At 43.1% G+C, this 14,949-nt stretch overlaps 1 protein-coding gene across 1 annotated transcript in view; it reads right to left on the reverse strand.

Annotated features, from left to right (window-relative positions):
- The window catches only part of SPOCK1 (SPARC (osteonectin), cwcv and kazal like domains proteoglycan 1), a 535,952-nt gene that overhangs the window by 17,546 nt on the left and 503,457 nt on the right, over positions 1-14,949 (reverse strand). The window lies entirely within an intron of this gene.

The following is a 14,949-nucleotide window of genomic DNA, read 5'->3' on the forward strand; positions in this document are numbered from 1 at the left end:
TTGTGCAGCATCCTCAGAAGACAGTCACAGATCACTTTTGCTAACCGCATAAAGCTTGCTCTTGCAGTTTTGCCAGAGGAGATTACATTTTCCACTAAACTCATGCCAAGAGATTAACACCCAGGCACAGCTAATGCTCTTGGAGAGAGGCTGCCTAGGACACCAAAAGATCCGATTAACAGCAGACTCCCAATTTTGTCTTAGCCAAGGGTTTGGATTTGGGGATTGGGCCTATTTTACTAGCCTTCCAGTGGTCTCATTCTTGACTTTCCACTGTAAACAGATGGATGCCTTCTCCATGAAAGAGTCCTTTCAGCCCATCTATAACTATTTAGTCATTTCTTAGGATAAGACAGAATCAATGGGGCAGACAGATACTCCTGAGAACAAGAAAATCCAGACAGATGAATGGGTGGGCAGGTGAGTAGGTAGGTGCAAGCTATTTGAAGGTCTTGTAGAGTGCTAAAACTTGAGGAAATAAATCCCAAAGGAATAAAAATGGTGCAGAGAAGGGAGTTGACTTTCCCTAGCCCCTCCCTCTCCCCTCAGGGCATACGCTAATTCTTGGTACTGAGAAAACCTGCAAAGGGTTCAGGCAGTAGGCTGCTACCAAGACCCAGAGAACCCAGCAATGCGTTTGGGGTCTTTAGCATCTGGAGACACAGAAATTAAAGATCTGAGGAGTCAAAATTCCAATGAGTAAAATGGGACAAAGAATAGAGCCCCACATCTGTAACGTCTCCCAAATTCTAAAACTACAGGAGCACGCTGCTAAGGAGTTAAGTAGAAATGCTCTTACAAGGCACAGCCAAGTTCTGAATATCTCATGGTGCTGAAGAGACACAGATTAAGGCTCAGAACCTACCAGTGCAGAGGGAGCCTGGGGGAATCCCTGGGGTCTTCACTGGAAGCCATAGGGACAGTGATGAAAAAGGAGTAGACACAGCCTCACCAAAACTCCAAGCTAGCCTTCAACCAACGCGGGACCTGATTGAATTAAGGTGATCAGCCCCCATCGGCCTGCCTTGCAAAGAACTAGGTGAAACTTCTCCAGAAGAAAATACCATGCAGATCCTCTCCTCATTTTTATCATCCACATGTGCTTATCAGGCAAGCCCATTTCTCACCCTAAGGCTTGATGGAGAACCCAGCTTCCCAGAGCTCAGGCAGAAAAGGTCTTTCCCCACCCTCCATATTAGAGGAGAGGTGACCAGGCCCTGACTGGGTCTCTGCAACCTGAGGACTCTCATTTACGACACTGCCTTCTGTCCAGGTAGGATCCAGACTCTACACTCTGCAAAGCATGGAATGAATGTGTGTCCAGTGTTTATACCCCAGTTTTTAATGACCTTAAAATACTGCCTTGCTTTTAATAACCAGGGTTTGGCTGTATTTTAAAACAACAGCCAGGAAACAACACTGAAAAATGTCTTGACAGGCAGCAAAGAATAACTTCTCAGGAGTCGCGCTGGCTGGAATGAATCCCAGCTTTGCCACTCACTGGCTGGGTGACCTCAGACAAGTCAGCCTCCAGCATCTCGGCTTCCTTATCTGTAAAACTTCGGATAATATGGTTATATAACTATAAATCAGACAATGTATATAAAGTTCTTAGCAAAGTACATGATATATGGTAATTATTCAGTATGTGCCACCTATGATTTTGATTATTATTACTATCGCTATTTTTAAACTGAAGATTTATAGGTAACATTAGGGCTAGCATCACAGCATTCAGAAAGCCAACAACAAATCCACCTACACACAACTGGCTTTAGCCACATAAAATAGATGCTTGTGTTATCTAGTAAGCTGCCATTAGCCATATATGGCTATTTACATTAATTAAAATTCAGGCCAGGTGCGGTGGCTCACACCTGTAATCCCAGCACTTTTGGAGGCAGTGGATCACCTGAGGTCAGAAGGTTGAGACCAGCCTGGCCAACATGGTGAAACCCTGTCTCTGGTCAAAATACAAAATTAGCCAGTCATGGTGGTGCACGCCTGTGATCCCAACTACTTGGAAGGCTGAGGCAGGAGAATCGCTTGAACCTGGGAGGCGGAGGTTGCGGTGAGCTGAGATTGTGCCAGTACACTCCAGCCTGGGCAACAAGAGCAGAAACTCAGTCTCAAAAATAAAAATTTAAAAAATCTAATAGATAGTTCCTCAGTTGCACCACTGCATTCAACAGCCCCACACAGCTAGCGACCTCCACACTGGACAGCACAAACGCAGAATTTTCCCACCACAGCAGGGTGTCGTGCTGGGCAGCACTGAATCAGGTTAGCAATCATTTTGGGCTAACTTTCTGAAGCATCATCATGATATTCTGCCATCCAAGTTTGTTCCCGTACTTCTCCCCTTCAACTGTTTAAGATGAGCTGAGAAAGAAGATAAGCTCCCCAAGCCAGGAACCAGCATCTCTTGCTAAGCCATGCTCCCAAATAGCAGGGAAGGTAGTTGTTTAGTTGTTATGAAAGTGGAGAATCCTGGCTTAGCCCAGGTGCCAAGGCAGATCCTCAGGAGCAGGCCCTCCCGACACACTTATTGGATCCAACTCAGAACCTCTGGGGCACTAGGTGTTCACTTTTCTGTCACTGCCCTGCTCTAAGCAGGAGAGAATGTGGCCTGTTTTTCTGAGGGAAATAGGTTGTGCACTCCATAGTCAATTTCACATTAGAAAATGGGAAACAGCCTCTATTTTTTCTCTATTGCCATGCGCACCATCTATTCTAAATGTTCTCTGAACAGAGAAAATTGCCAAGTCAACGTGCAGAGGAAATCTCATGCTTCAAGATAAATTAGTCAGTCGTGTTTAACTAAACCCTGACAGACGTGCAGGTAATCTGTATCCTTACAAGACTGCTGGATTTTCCACAGGTTCCCCAAAGTACTCAAGTCTTGGATGTCTGACGGGATCAGGCACTGAAATCCTGAAAGAATGAATCTGTCACTCAGGGACAAGTCCACTAGCAAGGAGCCACTGGTGTGGGTCGAGAGAGATCAGAAACCCGAAATGGAAAGAGGAGGCTCTCAGTTACTGGGCCCTGTTCACTCACAAAGTCTTCAACTGAATGGTCCTTATGAGAAGAAAGTCAGGCACAGGTTGCCCAAAGCTTGATACATCCCAAAGAAGGAAATAATCAAAAGCAACAGCCTGCAGAGGGCTATTTGTTCAAATTTGGTATTCCAGCCACAACGCACAGGCTGGTGATGGGAGAAAAGTGCCTGCCTTTTAAGGTGCTCATCACCACCCCCAATAAAGGTGTGAATGGGGGACTGAAGCTTTCAGAAGTGGGGACCCAAAGGATACGTCCCACACACTTAGTACATTCCCAGGGAAAAGTAATGTTCGTGGGGTGAAAAATATAGTCATATATCCCCCTGCTATTCTGGTGCCATTCTGGCATTCTACCCTGTGGCAATCCTGGCAATTTCTGGAGAGGGGTCCTGGCGAGAGGAGCAGGGCACTCGGGCTACCAGCATCAGACTCTTCAGAGGAAAAGACAGTGCTTTTGTGGGAGAGGATTTGGATTAATCACGAAGACCAAGACCTGCTTTCTTGTGCTCTCCTCACCCTCCTGGATGGACATGTGCCAGCTAGCCCTCTAATTCTCCCATTTTCAATTACATTCCCTCCCGCCCTCCATCCTGGTTTCAGCTTGCTTTTCATTGCTCTTGTGCTCCCAGTTCTTTCCTCAGCATCCTACTGAGAGGTGAAGCCAGCTAGACTTCCTAGGTCGAATGGGGACTCGGAGAACTTTTCTGTCTTACAAGAGGATTATAAAATGCACCAATCAGTGCTCTGTAGCTAGCAAGGGATTGTAAAATGCACCAATCAGTGCTCTGTAGCTAGCAAGAAGATTGTAAAATGCACCAATCGGCAGGATCCTAAAAGTAGCCAATCGCAGGGAGGATTGAAAAAAGGACACTCTGATAGGACAGAAATGGGACATGGGAGGGGACAAATAAAGGAATAAAAGCTGGTCACCCCAGCCAGCAGCGGCAACCCACTCGGTTCCCCTTCCACACTGTGGAAACTTGGTTCTTTTGCTCTTAACAATAAACCTTGCTACCGCTCACTCTTTGGGTCTGTGCCATCTTTAAGAGCAGTAACACTCACTGCAAAGGTCCATGGCTTCATTCTTGAAGTCAGTGAGACCACGAGCCCACTGGAAAGAACCAACTCCAAACACACTACTTCTCAATGATATTTCCCCATTTACCCTACTGTTTCTACAGGTTATGATGTATCATTTTTACACAATCTCCATCTGCTCCAACGGGCTGGTGTGTGAGCCATGTCTCTGGGATCTGCTCCCCAGCCTTGTGTCTACTTCTTCCCATAGTCAGAAAATGGTACCAGCAGATACTCATATTCTCAGGGCAAACACTTGGGAATTGTCCTGGTTCACAGTGAAAAAGTTCACTGCTTCTTATCTTCACTGCCTCTATTCTAGTCTCCAATGCCACCACTACCTCCCACCAAGACAACTGGAACAGGCTCCTAATTGGTCTCCCATCTTGCCCCCTCCCTCCCCCACCATGTTCCCTTCTCCATCCAGCAGCCAAAGTGATATTTCCAAAATGGATATTTGATCAAGTCCCTCTCCTGCTTGAGATACTTCAGAGGCTCCCAGTTATTCTGTAGGTTAAGTCTAAACTCCATAATGTGAGCTAAATGGCCTGCAGGACACACTCACTGAAAAACTGAATCTCTCTTCTGTATCTGCTCCTCCTCAACCTTCATGCTCTGGCCTTACTGCCCCTCCGACATGCTCTTCTACTGGGAAACAAACACCTCCTCCCACTGCCTTACTAATGCCAATTCCCCCATCAGATCTTGGCTTTAAAGTGACATTTTCTTAGAGGACTTCCCTAATCCTCAAACTTGAGATTTCTCTTTTCTATGCTCCCAATGCCTTGTTTCTCTGATAGCATTCATAACACCCATCTCGTTCAGTGCCCATTTCTCCCCTAGATCATAACAACATAAAACATGCCCTGACTCTGCCCAGCACTGGGGACCCAGCATCTAACCCTGTCAGTTCCTGGCATGAAGAAAGTTCTCAATACGCACCTATTGACTGAATAGAATCACCCTTTTACTGCCTTTTGTAAACTTCAATTTTTCCATCTGCAAAATGGTGTAATAAAGCTTAGCTCATAGCATCACTACATGGAATAAGATGAAACAATATTAGTAAAACATAGCTCACAGCTACTGGCATATAGCAGGAACTCAATAAATTTATGTTCCCCTTCTCATATCCCAACTGTCTGCATAATATGTTAGAATTTTATTGTTATGCTTTTTTTAAGCCTGAGGAGATGCTTGTGATATAAAGAATAACATCTCTCCTTATTTTATACATGGGTCAGTAGAAGTCCAAGAAATACAGGTTGCAATATCTGTCTGCTGTGGATAAGTTCCAGGATTGGGAGATTGGTCTGACTTCCCCACACCCGTATTCTTAGCACTTGCTCTAAGATAGCATGTAGTAGTTGTTCAAAAATATATTTATCACTGTAAGTATATTTTAAATGAATGAACAATAGATCACAGACTCCCAATGTCAAACAGCTATTAAGTAGAAGAGACAGGATTTGAATCAGGCTGTCATCTTGCTGGGCCATCCCCATGTGCAGGACTTACTTCCTGGATATGTTGGTCTTGTGGGCAGCCAATATTAACCTAACAATTAATATACTTGGTCCATACTCTGGGTTGAAAAAAAATCAAAATATCAGGCCTTGCCTTGTGTAGGAAGCTCTGCCAATGATGCAGGTGAAGTAGCTAGCTGAGCAATATAGGGTGGAGGGAGAGCAAGTAGGCTCTCGCCTTTGTTAGCTTTGGTGTGAGAACAATGGTCTTTTGGAAGAACTGCGAACAGCCTGCTGCCTGTGTCACATGTGTGGCCACTGGGGCTTCATTAGAGAAAAGTATAGTGCCATTGCACATTACTCCAAAATGTGGAAAAAGACAGCTCTCTCCCCCAGGAAAGCACAGCACTCAGGCAGAGAAGGGCTCAGGTAATTTGGTCCTCTCCCAGTGGACTTTTCCTGTCTGTTTGGAAAATATGAACAAAATGCAATGAGCAAGTGTAAATAAGGCACGTTCAGTCTCCATGGAAAGTACATAGCCCTGGGAAGAAAATGTGATCGCTCTCCACCTGGCCACCTTTGCCCCCTCCACCCAAGGCATGGAGCTTTAAAGGGCTTTAAGCTAGACTGGATTTGAATGCAGACAGTGTTCAAACAAAGCTTGGAGTGCAGCATGAGGAGCGCAGCTGATGGGAGGGAGAAGGAGGCACTGTTGCCAATACTGTAGGACAAAGAAGCTGCTACAGGGTTACCGCAGCCTTGGTGGGGTTGTAAGGGGGAAGGGGAGCTCTAAGTTATTAGTATTTGCTTATGTGGCAGTTAGACTTCCCAGGCAGTAGTCTTTGGAGGAAAGAAGGGTTGCTTCTTACCTAGATGAGTGCCAGTAGTCTGGCTCTGCCTGTACCCTGGGACCCCATTGTCCCCTTCTCCCTGGCCCCTGTATCCTCCCTCAGACAAAACCAGGGCCTAGTGAAGAGCTGGTGAGGAAGTTTCAAAATAGGTAACGGTTTTGAAAGTGGAGAGGTAGGAGCTGGGAAATCCAAGCATCTTTGAAAAATGCTCCCAAAGGCTATAACTGGCGTTCCATGCTGGTCTCAGCTCATTGATGACTTCAGGGGCTGCATGACAGTCTGAAAAGCCCTTTCTGAGGATTTGACAAAAAAGGGGAAGACAAGGAAACAATCAGTGGGATAAAAAACATTTGGGAGATGAGATAAAAAATGGAAAGGGAGACAGAGGATAGAAATCCTTTATTCAAAGCTATAGTGTTACTATCTAATAGAGTAAGAAGTGGCGAGCAAGTGTGAGTGAGCGTGTCTCTATTAGAAATCCTAACTGAAGCCACATTTGAACACCCAATTGGGGATGTCCGAAAATGGCAAATCTGACACACAGGCATCACAGGATATCTGTAAACCTCTGTTGGGGAACCAATTACTGGTATATTCTTGTAATGCATGAAATCTTTCAGCTAAAGAACCAAAGGATAAAAATAACCCTACCCCACTCCCCGCCTTCTGTCACAGGACCAGCCCCCCTCTCTCAGGCAAACCTCACTAATGCGATCTCAGGGCTCTAGCAGAAGCAAATATGAAGACAATCAGAATTTAATTTAAACTTTAGTGACTCCGAAGGTGATTAAGGAGTTGGGCGAGACTCAAGTTCTCTTTGGGGCAGGCTGGGAGGCCTCTCAGAAATGGAGACCTGATGCTGATTCTTTCAAACTAATCTCCTTCAGCCCTCCTAGGTGCTGTTGTGAATAATTACTTAATCAGAGCAGTCCTGGATCAATGTGCTCAGAGTGTTTGCAATCAGTAGCTCCTGTAGAAGGTCCAGCTGGGCTTTCCTTAGAGCAGTGATGAGTTGAGATGAAATAACACTTTCCAGAGTCTGGGTTCAAGCAAACACAAGGGTGCCTTCCTGAACTGCCTTGCCTGGGTTGGGTCTCTTCCCTCCATCATGGCATTCTCAGGCTGCTGGAAGCCTTCAGCAGCAAGTGTCTGTCTCCCAGTATAGCATGGTAGGCTCCTCCTTACCAACAGGGACCATGTCCCTCCTGTCATTCAATATCTAAGGAAACAGAAGATGCCCCAGTGCTGGAAAAATGTGTAGGAACACCAAGGAGAGGATGCTGCATGCCATGGGAGCATGAATGTGGAGGAGTGAGTCTACAATTCCCTTAGGAATGTGGGCCCCAATAAACTTGAATGCAAACAGGTGAAGATTGATTCTGCTTAGCACAGTCATTCTGCCTTAAAAGCTTAAAAGCAGGAGAGAGAAAGTAGGCTCTGGGCCAGGCATGGTGGCTCATGCCTGTAATCCCAGCATTTTGGGAGGCCGACTCACCTGAGGTCAGGAGTTTGAGACCAGCCTGGCCAACATGGTGAAACCCCGTCTCTACTAAAAATACAAAAATGATCTGGGCTTGGTGGCAGGCGCCTGTAATCCCAGCTACTCTGGAGGCTGAGGTTCCAGTGAGCCGAGATCACGCTACTGCACTCTAGCCTAGGAGACAGAGTGAAACTCCATCTCGAAAAATAAATAAATAAAAAATAAAAAGTAGGCTCTGGAGTCAGGGCTGAACGCAGATCCCAGTGGTGCCATCCTCGCTGAGACTACAGACAGGTTACTTTTTAATCTTCAGTTTCCTCATCTCTAGAATGACGGTGATAACAGAACTAGTATTAGGACCATGAGGAGAATGAAACTATAATAGAATGCACTTAAGTGCTCAGCTCCAGGCTTGCCATGTGGTAGCACCAGGCCACACTCAGTAGCTGTCGGCTATGATCTGATTTGTGTTTGTGGACATGGAGCAGCATGGTGATCCATCAAATAGAAAAGTATGGGAATCAAGAACATGCATGTGATGTTTTCACAGGAAACGACCACAGGAAGCCATCCAGCAAGATAGGAATCTCTTCTATTGCTTTTCAGAGAAGGTGGATGATATCTCCCAGGTCCTACGGATGGTAAATGGCAAAATTGAATTCAAGCCCAGCTCTCTCAACTAGAGGTTCACTCATCTGCTCATCTATGACAACCCCATTTTCCCCAAAGGCATCTGTGTCTGCTCTTCCACTAGGCATGCTGAGCACCTCCTCCACAAGATACAGACCATGCACCTGAGTGCAAGGTTGGGACCGACACTCCCTCAGACTTCTAGCTCTCACAACCCTCAGTGTACAAGTTGGTGCTCTTCACGCAAGCCCTTGCTCTTCTCTGATCCCCTGCTTTTTCATCTGTAAAATGGGAATAATGGTTGTGGTGAGGATTTTTCTTTCAAATACTGACAGGCAGCCACTATTTCTTCTCTTCCAAGGAGCTTCAGGGGCTGGGAGCACTTACCCTTGAGAGGCTGATAGATAATAGGCTCCTTGCCATAAGCAGTTTTGTAATAGAAAACACAATAGGAGCTTACTGAAGGGATTTAAAAAACATATACAAGGTGAATTGCCTTTCTAATTGGAGATCATCTAACAGAGATCTTTGAGCCAGGTTATGCCTGCTCAAATTAAATTGCATTATATGTAATTCCAGCTTTTACTTTTCACTGCCTAAAACATCAATATATATGCGTGTTCTCTTATCCTTAGAGAATGCGTCATTTTATGTAAAAACAGGCATGAGCAAAGGAATTAGGTGCCATTATTCAGGAACTTGCTAATAAAGTCTTTAAAAAGCAATCTTTGGAAGAGTTTAAAATACTGACATTAAACTTGGAAAAAGATGAGTTATACTAATTAATGGTACAATCTACAAGCAAAGATGAATAAATTTCCCTATTAAACCCATTAAGACTATTCTAGGTAAGCTGATTTGAGGAGACTTTAATGTTTCCCTTGATTCTAATGATAATCTTTCATCTGGAAAAAGAAACACATTTAGAACTTGCATAACATCTGTAAATGTGCATTAGTGGAGTAACGCTTTTTTTTTTTCTCCCTGAATAATCTAGATCAGGGAAGTCAGCTAGATGAAATAAGCTTTTAAAGCTTCTGATAAAATCCACAGCCACTTTCACACTCTGGGGCAAAAAAATATATATATATTGAATATGCAAAATATTGGTTTAAAATGCCAAGTCTGGCTTTAGTTGTGCTCCCTAGCCAGTGGGTCAGCATTTCCCTACATGGGAAACCTGAAATCGATTAGCAGCATCATACCCAGCAGTATTACTGAAGGGTTTCATGGGCAACCAGACTTTTTAGGCCCTCAACCAATAAAGAGTAAGCTGCAGAAATGACAACTGCTGTTCTCATCTAAAATCAGCAATGGCAAATGCTCTGAGATGAGGGTGTAAAACAGGCTCAACCTGGACTACCGAGAGAGCCACGGGCGAAGGCGAAGGACAGAGTCCTGGGAAAGGGGCTAGGTGATAATGCCCAATTCCTTCATGGGCCATCCCACTGCGGAGAGCCAGACTGAGTGTCTGAGAGTCACTTTGCCTTTTGTTAATGTATGAGCTTAACTGGCCAATAGCAGTCAGTGAAGGCTTCCTGGAGGAGGCAAGAATTGAACTGAGGCTCATATGCAGGGAGGACTTAGAGACATTCTAGGCAGGCCTTAGAAATAATGAGGAGCCCACTTTGAATAAAGTGATTTATTTTTAATGCTCTGCTCAAATTAAATATACCATTTCTAAATCATAAACGTATATAAAATCATAAGTTGGGGCCTGGTGCAGTGGCTCATGCCTGTAGCCCCAGCAGTTTAGAAGGCCCAGGAGGGTGGATCACCTGAGGCCAGGAGTTCATATCAGCCTCGTCAACATGGTGAAACTGTCTCAAAATACAAAAAATTAGCTGCGCATGGTGGTACACGCCTGTAACCCCAGCTACTCAGGAGGCTGAGGCAGGAGAATCACTTGAACCTGGGAGGTGGAGGTTGTAGTGAGCCAAGATGGCGCCACTGCACTCCGGCCTGGGTGACAGAATGAGACTCCATTTCAAAAATAAATAAATAAATCATAAGTTGTATAAATATGTATATTTGTTCTGCATATCTGTTTAAGCTATTCCACTATATTACATAATATATATGAGTATATACATCTCAAGGGATGACTTCTGACAAAGGTAGCACCGCTTGTTCCAGGGCCAATATATGAACTTATATCTGTAAGAGGCTGTTGACAGACGGTGTCTTTTTAGGGTATATACAAGTCTCTATTTCTAATGAGCAATTTGTTTCCAGTTTGACCTGCTCAAATTCAACATCCAAATCTAGGTATTATTGAACAATTTTAATTTCTATATTTTTTCAATCCCAGAAGCATCAAAATATGCATGTATGTTTTTACACTTAAACATGAGGTAAACTTAAATTGTTATTTAATGGAGCAGAAAGCCACAAAGAATTGGTGGAGGACCAAGCTTGGTATTTGAGATCAGATCCTGAAGGTGATAGGAAGCTTAGGAGGTGTCTGGAACCCGGGAATGGCTCTTTTATTTGGGAGTGGGAGGAGAACACTGGTACACTTTCATTCACAGATTACATGGGGAGGATCAGACATAGACTTAAAATGAATGCAGAGAACCATGAGCTCCTTTTAATTCCCCCCACTACTCCACCATTGCCCTGGTTTAGAGTGGATGGTGCCATGGGGTTATGGGCTGATGGAAGGGTGGTAGCATTGACTCTTTCTTGCAACAAAGGTCCAGCAGCATCTCCAGGGGTGCCAGAGTCTAAGGTAAGATGGTGGATATTGAGCTGGAGTTGAAAATTCCCACTTGGAATTGAGGCCAGAACAGAATAATCCTGGAGATGCCTGGACCAGATGCAGCAGGACACCTGCATTATCATGCTTCCAGTGAACAAGCTGATGAAGGAGGAAGACAGATAAATGAGGGTCTAGGGACAAACTGCATCCTGAAACCATAAAGGTGTTTTAGGCTATTCCAAATCCTGCTTGCTTGAGTGTACAACTTACTACTCTTCTCACTCTTCAGGTCATGCAAGTCTCTCAATCATCTCCCCTTCTCCTGAGGGCATGATTAGGTATAGTGACTTGGCATGAAAAGTAGCTGGCATTCAAGCCTCAAGTGACCTCCTGTGGGCTCAGAGAGGATCGTGTGACTGGCACAGTGATGAAATGTTTGCTATTACCTCTATTTCTAGTAAAACTGCTATATTTGATCTACATTTCCTATTTAGAGATCCAGTATCTAACAACACAGCATGACATAGCTAGTAATTTATCTCTTCCCCTCCTGAATGTCATATATAAGCAACAATGTACCCAGGAAAAAAAAACTACATTTTATTTTCAGTAAAACTAGGAGATATATCCCCAGGCTTGAACAGTACAACAGAAGCCACCCAGATGGAAGTTAAAAGGTCCAGGTGGACCAATAGAAACACAATGACCCAACAAAAATAGACTTCCTACAGGCAAAGAGCTCCTTCTGAAGTGATAGACTTCTTGTTCAGCAAGAACTAAGGGATCTGGAAGAAGGGAGAGTGCACAGATTAAACAGAAGCTGCACAGGAAAGTAAAACAAGGGAAGGAAGAAAAGAGCAAAATGGCCTAGAGGCAGCAGATCTCAGAGAGCATCTACAAAATTATTCTTGTAGGCAAGAGGCTTGCCATAAAGTACAACTTGGGTCTGGCAAGAAAATTAGAGACAGAGTGAGCACAGCTGATAAGAGAAATCTTCTTAGACCTGATCTGTTTCATAGAAACAGAAAAGATAGGACCATACAGAGGAGCCATTTTTATAGGGGGCCATCTGTCACTGGTAAATCCCTGAAGCAAGTGCCTTTGGAGTGTGAATCTATAAAGACAGCCTGGTTCTTCCCCTTCCATCCACAGGGCTTCCTTTTGAATAGATAGGCCAGTAACATCTAACTTATTCCAATAATAGCTTTTTTTTTTAAGGGGCTGGCAAGTTGATTTTTAAAGTGAGTTGCAAAAGAGCAGCATTGCATCTATGTTCTAGGTTTTGAAAAAAAAGAAGAAGAGGAAAACTTACCACAGAACACTTAGCAGAAAGATGGAAAAGATGAACATGTAGACCAAGTATAAAACCATGGATTAAAATGAAACAATCACCTTTGTAAAGAAAGACAACAAAGCAGTATTCAAGAACTCAGGGGAGAGATAAGGAGTCAATGAGGAAATGGCATGGAAGCATTTAGAACCTAGGAGAAAATGAAGCCAAAGTGTAGAAGCACAAGGGAGAACAGACACTGTGGAAAAATACAAGAGAGAAGGATGCCAGAAATGAGAAGAGTGAACAACATGAAGAGGAAATAAAGAAGGAATTACAGAAGGTTACAGAGTAACATATAGCTACAGAGAAGAGGCAAATGAAACCCTATATATGGATAACTGAAGCCTCTGAAGAAACAAAAGACAACAGTGGAACACGACATAATTTAAAATACAATTCATTAAACCACTCCAGAAATAAGGGTGGAATTTACATGTTTAAAAGGCACAGCATAAGCTAGGGAAAATGGACCAAGAACGGTCAATACTAAGATCTACCTAAATAGAGTTACTGGGTTTTAAAAGTAAAGAAATATCAGGTTTGTCAAAGATCAGATGGTTGTAGATGTGTGGTGTTATTTCTGAAGCCTCTGTTCTGTTCCACTGGTCTACATGTCTGTTTTGGTACCGGTAACATGCTGTTTTGGTTACTGTAGCCTTGTAGTATAGTTTGAAGTCAGGTAGCATGATGCTCCCAGCTTTGTTCTTTTTGCTTAGGACTGTCTTGGCTATACGGGCTCTTTTTTGGTTCCATATGAAATTTAAAGTAGTTTTTTCTAATTCTGTGAAGAAAGTCAATGATAGCTTGATGGGAATAGCATTGAATCTATAAATTACTTTGGGCGGTATGGCCATTTTCACCATATTGATTCTTCCTATCCATGAGCATGGAATGTTTTTCCATTTGTTTGTGTCCTCTCTTATTTCCTTGAGCAGTGGTTTATAGTTCTCCTTGAAGAGATCCTTCACATCCCTTGTAAGTTGTATTCCTAGCTATTTTATTCTCTTCGTAGCAATTGTGAATGGGAGTTTGCTCATGATTTGGCTCTCTATTATTGGCGTATATGAATGCTTGTGATTTTTGCACATTGATTTTGTATCCTGGGACTTTGCTGAAGTTGCTTATCAGCTTAAGGAGTTTTGGGGCTGAGATGATGGGGTTTTCTAAATACGCAATCATGTCATCAGCAAACAGAGATAATTTGACTTCTTCTCTTCTTGTTTGAATACCCTTTATTTCTTTCTCTTGCCTAATTGCCCTGGCCAGAATTTCCAATACTATGTTGAATAGTAGTGGTGAGATAGCGCATCCTTGTCTTGTGCCGGTTTTCAAAGGGAATGCTTCCAGCTTTTGCCCATTCAGTATGATATTTGCTGTGGGTTTGTCATAAATAGCTCTTATTATTTTGAGATATGTTCCATCAATACCTAGTTTATTGAGTGTTTTTAGCATGAAGCGTTGTTGAATTTTGCCGAAGGCCTTTTTGGCATCTATTGAGAAATCGTAGTTTTTGTCACTGGTTCTCTTTATGTGATGGATTATGTTTATTGATTTGCATATGTTGAACCACCAAAAACAAGCAGTGGTGAAAAGATTCCCTATTTAATAAATGGTGTTGGGAAAACTGGCTAGCCATATGCAGAAAACTGAAACTGGACCCCTTCCTTATACCTCATACAAAAATTAACTCAAAATGAATTAAAGATTTAAACATAAGACCTAAAACCATAAAAACCCTAGAAGAAAACCTAAACAATACCATTCAGGACACAGGCATAGGCAAAGACTTCATGACTAAAACACCAAAAGCAATTGCAACAAAAGCCAAAATTGACAAATGGGAAGTAATTAAACTAAAGAGCTTCTGCTCAGCAAAGAAAAAAAAGAAAACCTATCATCGGAGTGAAGAGGAAATCTACAGAATGGGAGAAAATTTTTGCAATCCATCAATCTGACAAAGGGCTAATATCCAACATCTACAAGAAACTTAAACAAATTTATGAGAAAAAAACAACCCCATTAAAAAGTTGGCAAAGGATATGAACAGACAGTTTTCAAAGGAAGACATTTATGTGGCCAAGCAACATATGAAAAAAGCTCATCATCAGTGGTCATTAGAGAAATGCAAATCAAAACCACAATGAGATACCATCTCAGGCCAGTTAGAATGGCGCTCATTAAAAAGTCAGGAAACAAAAGATGCTGGAGAGGATGTGGAGAAATAGGAACACTTTTACACTGTTGGTGGGAGTGTAAATTAATTCAATGATTGTGGAAGACAATGTGGCAATTCCTCAAGGATTTAGAACTAGAAATACCATTTGACCCAGCAATCTCATTACTGAGTAT

The sequence above is a fragment of the Pongo abelii genome, chromosome 4, assembly GCF_028885655.2.
Source record: "Pongo abelii isolate AG06213 chromosome 4, NHGRI_mPonAbe1-v2.0_pri, whole genome shotgun sequence".
NCBI lineage: Eukaryota > Metazoa > Chordata > Mammalia > Primates > Hominidae > Pongo > Pongo abelii.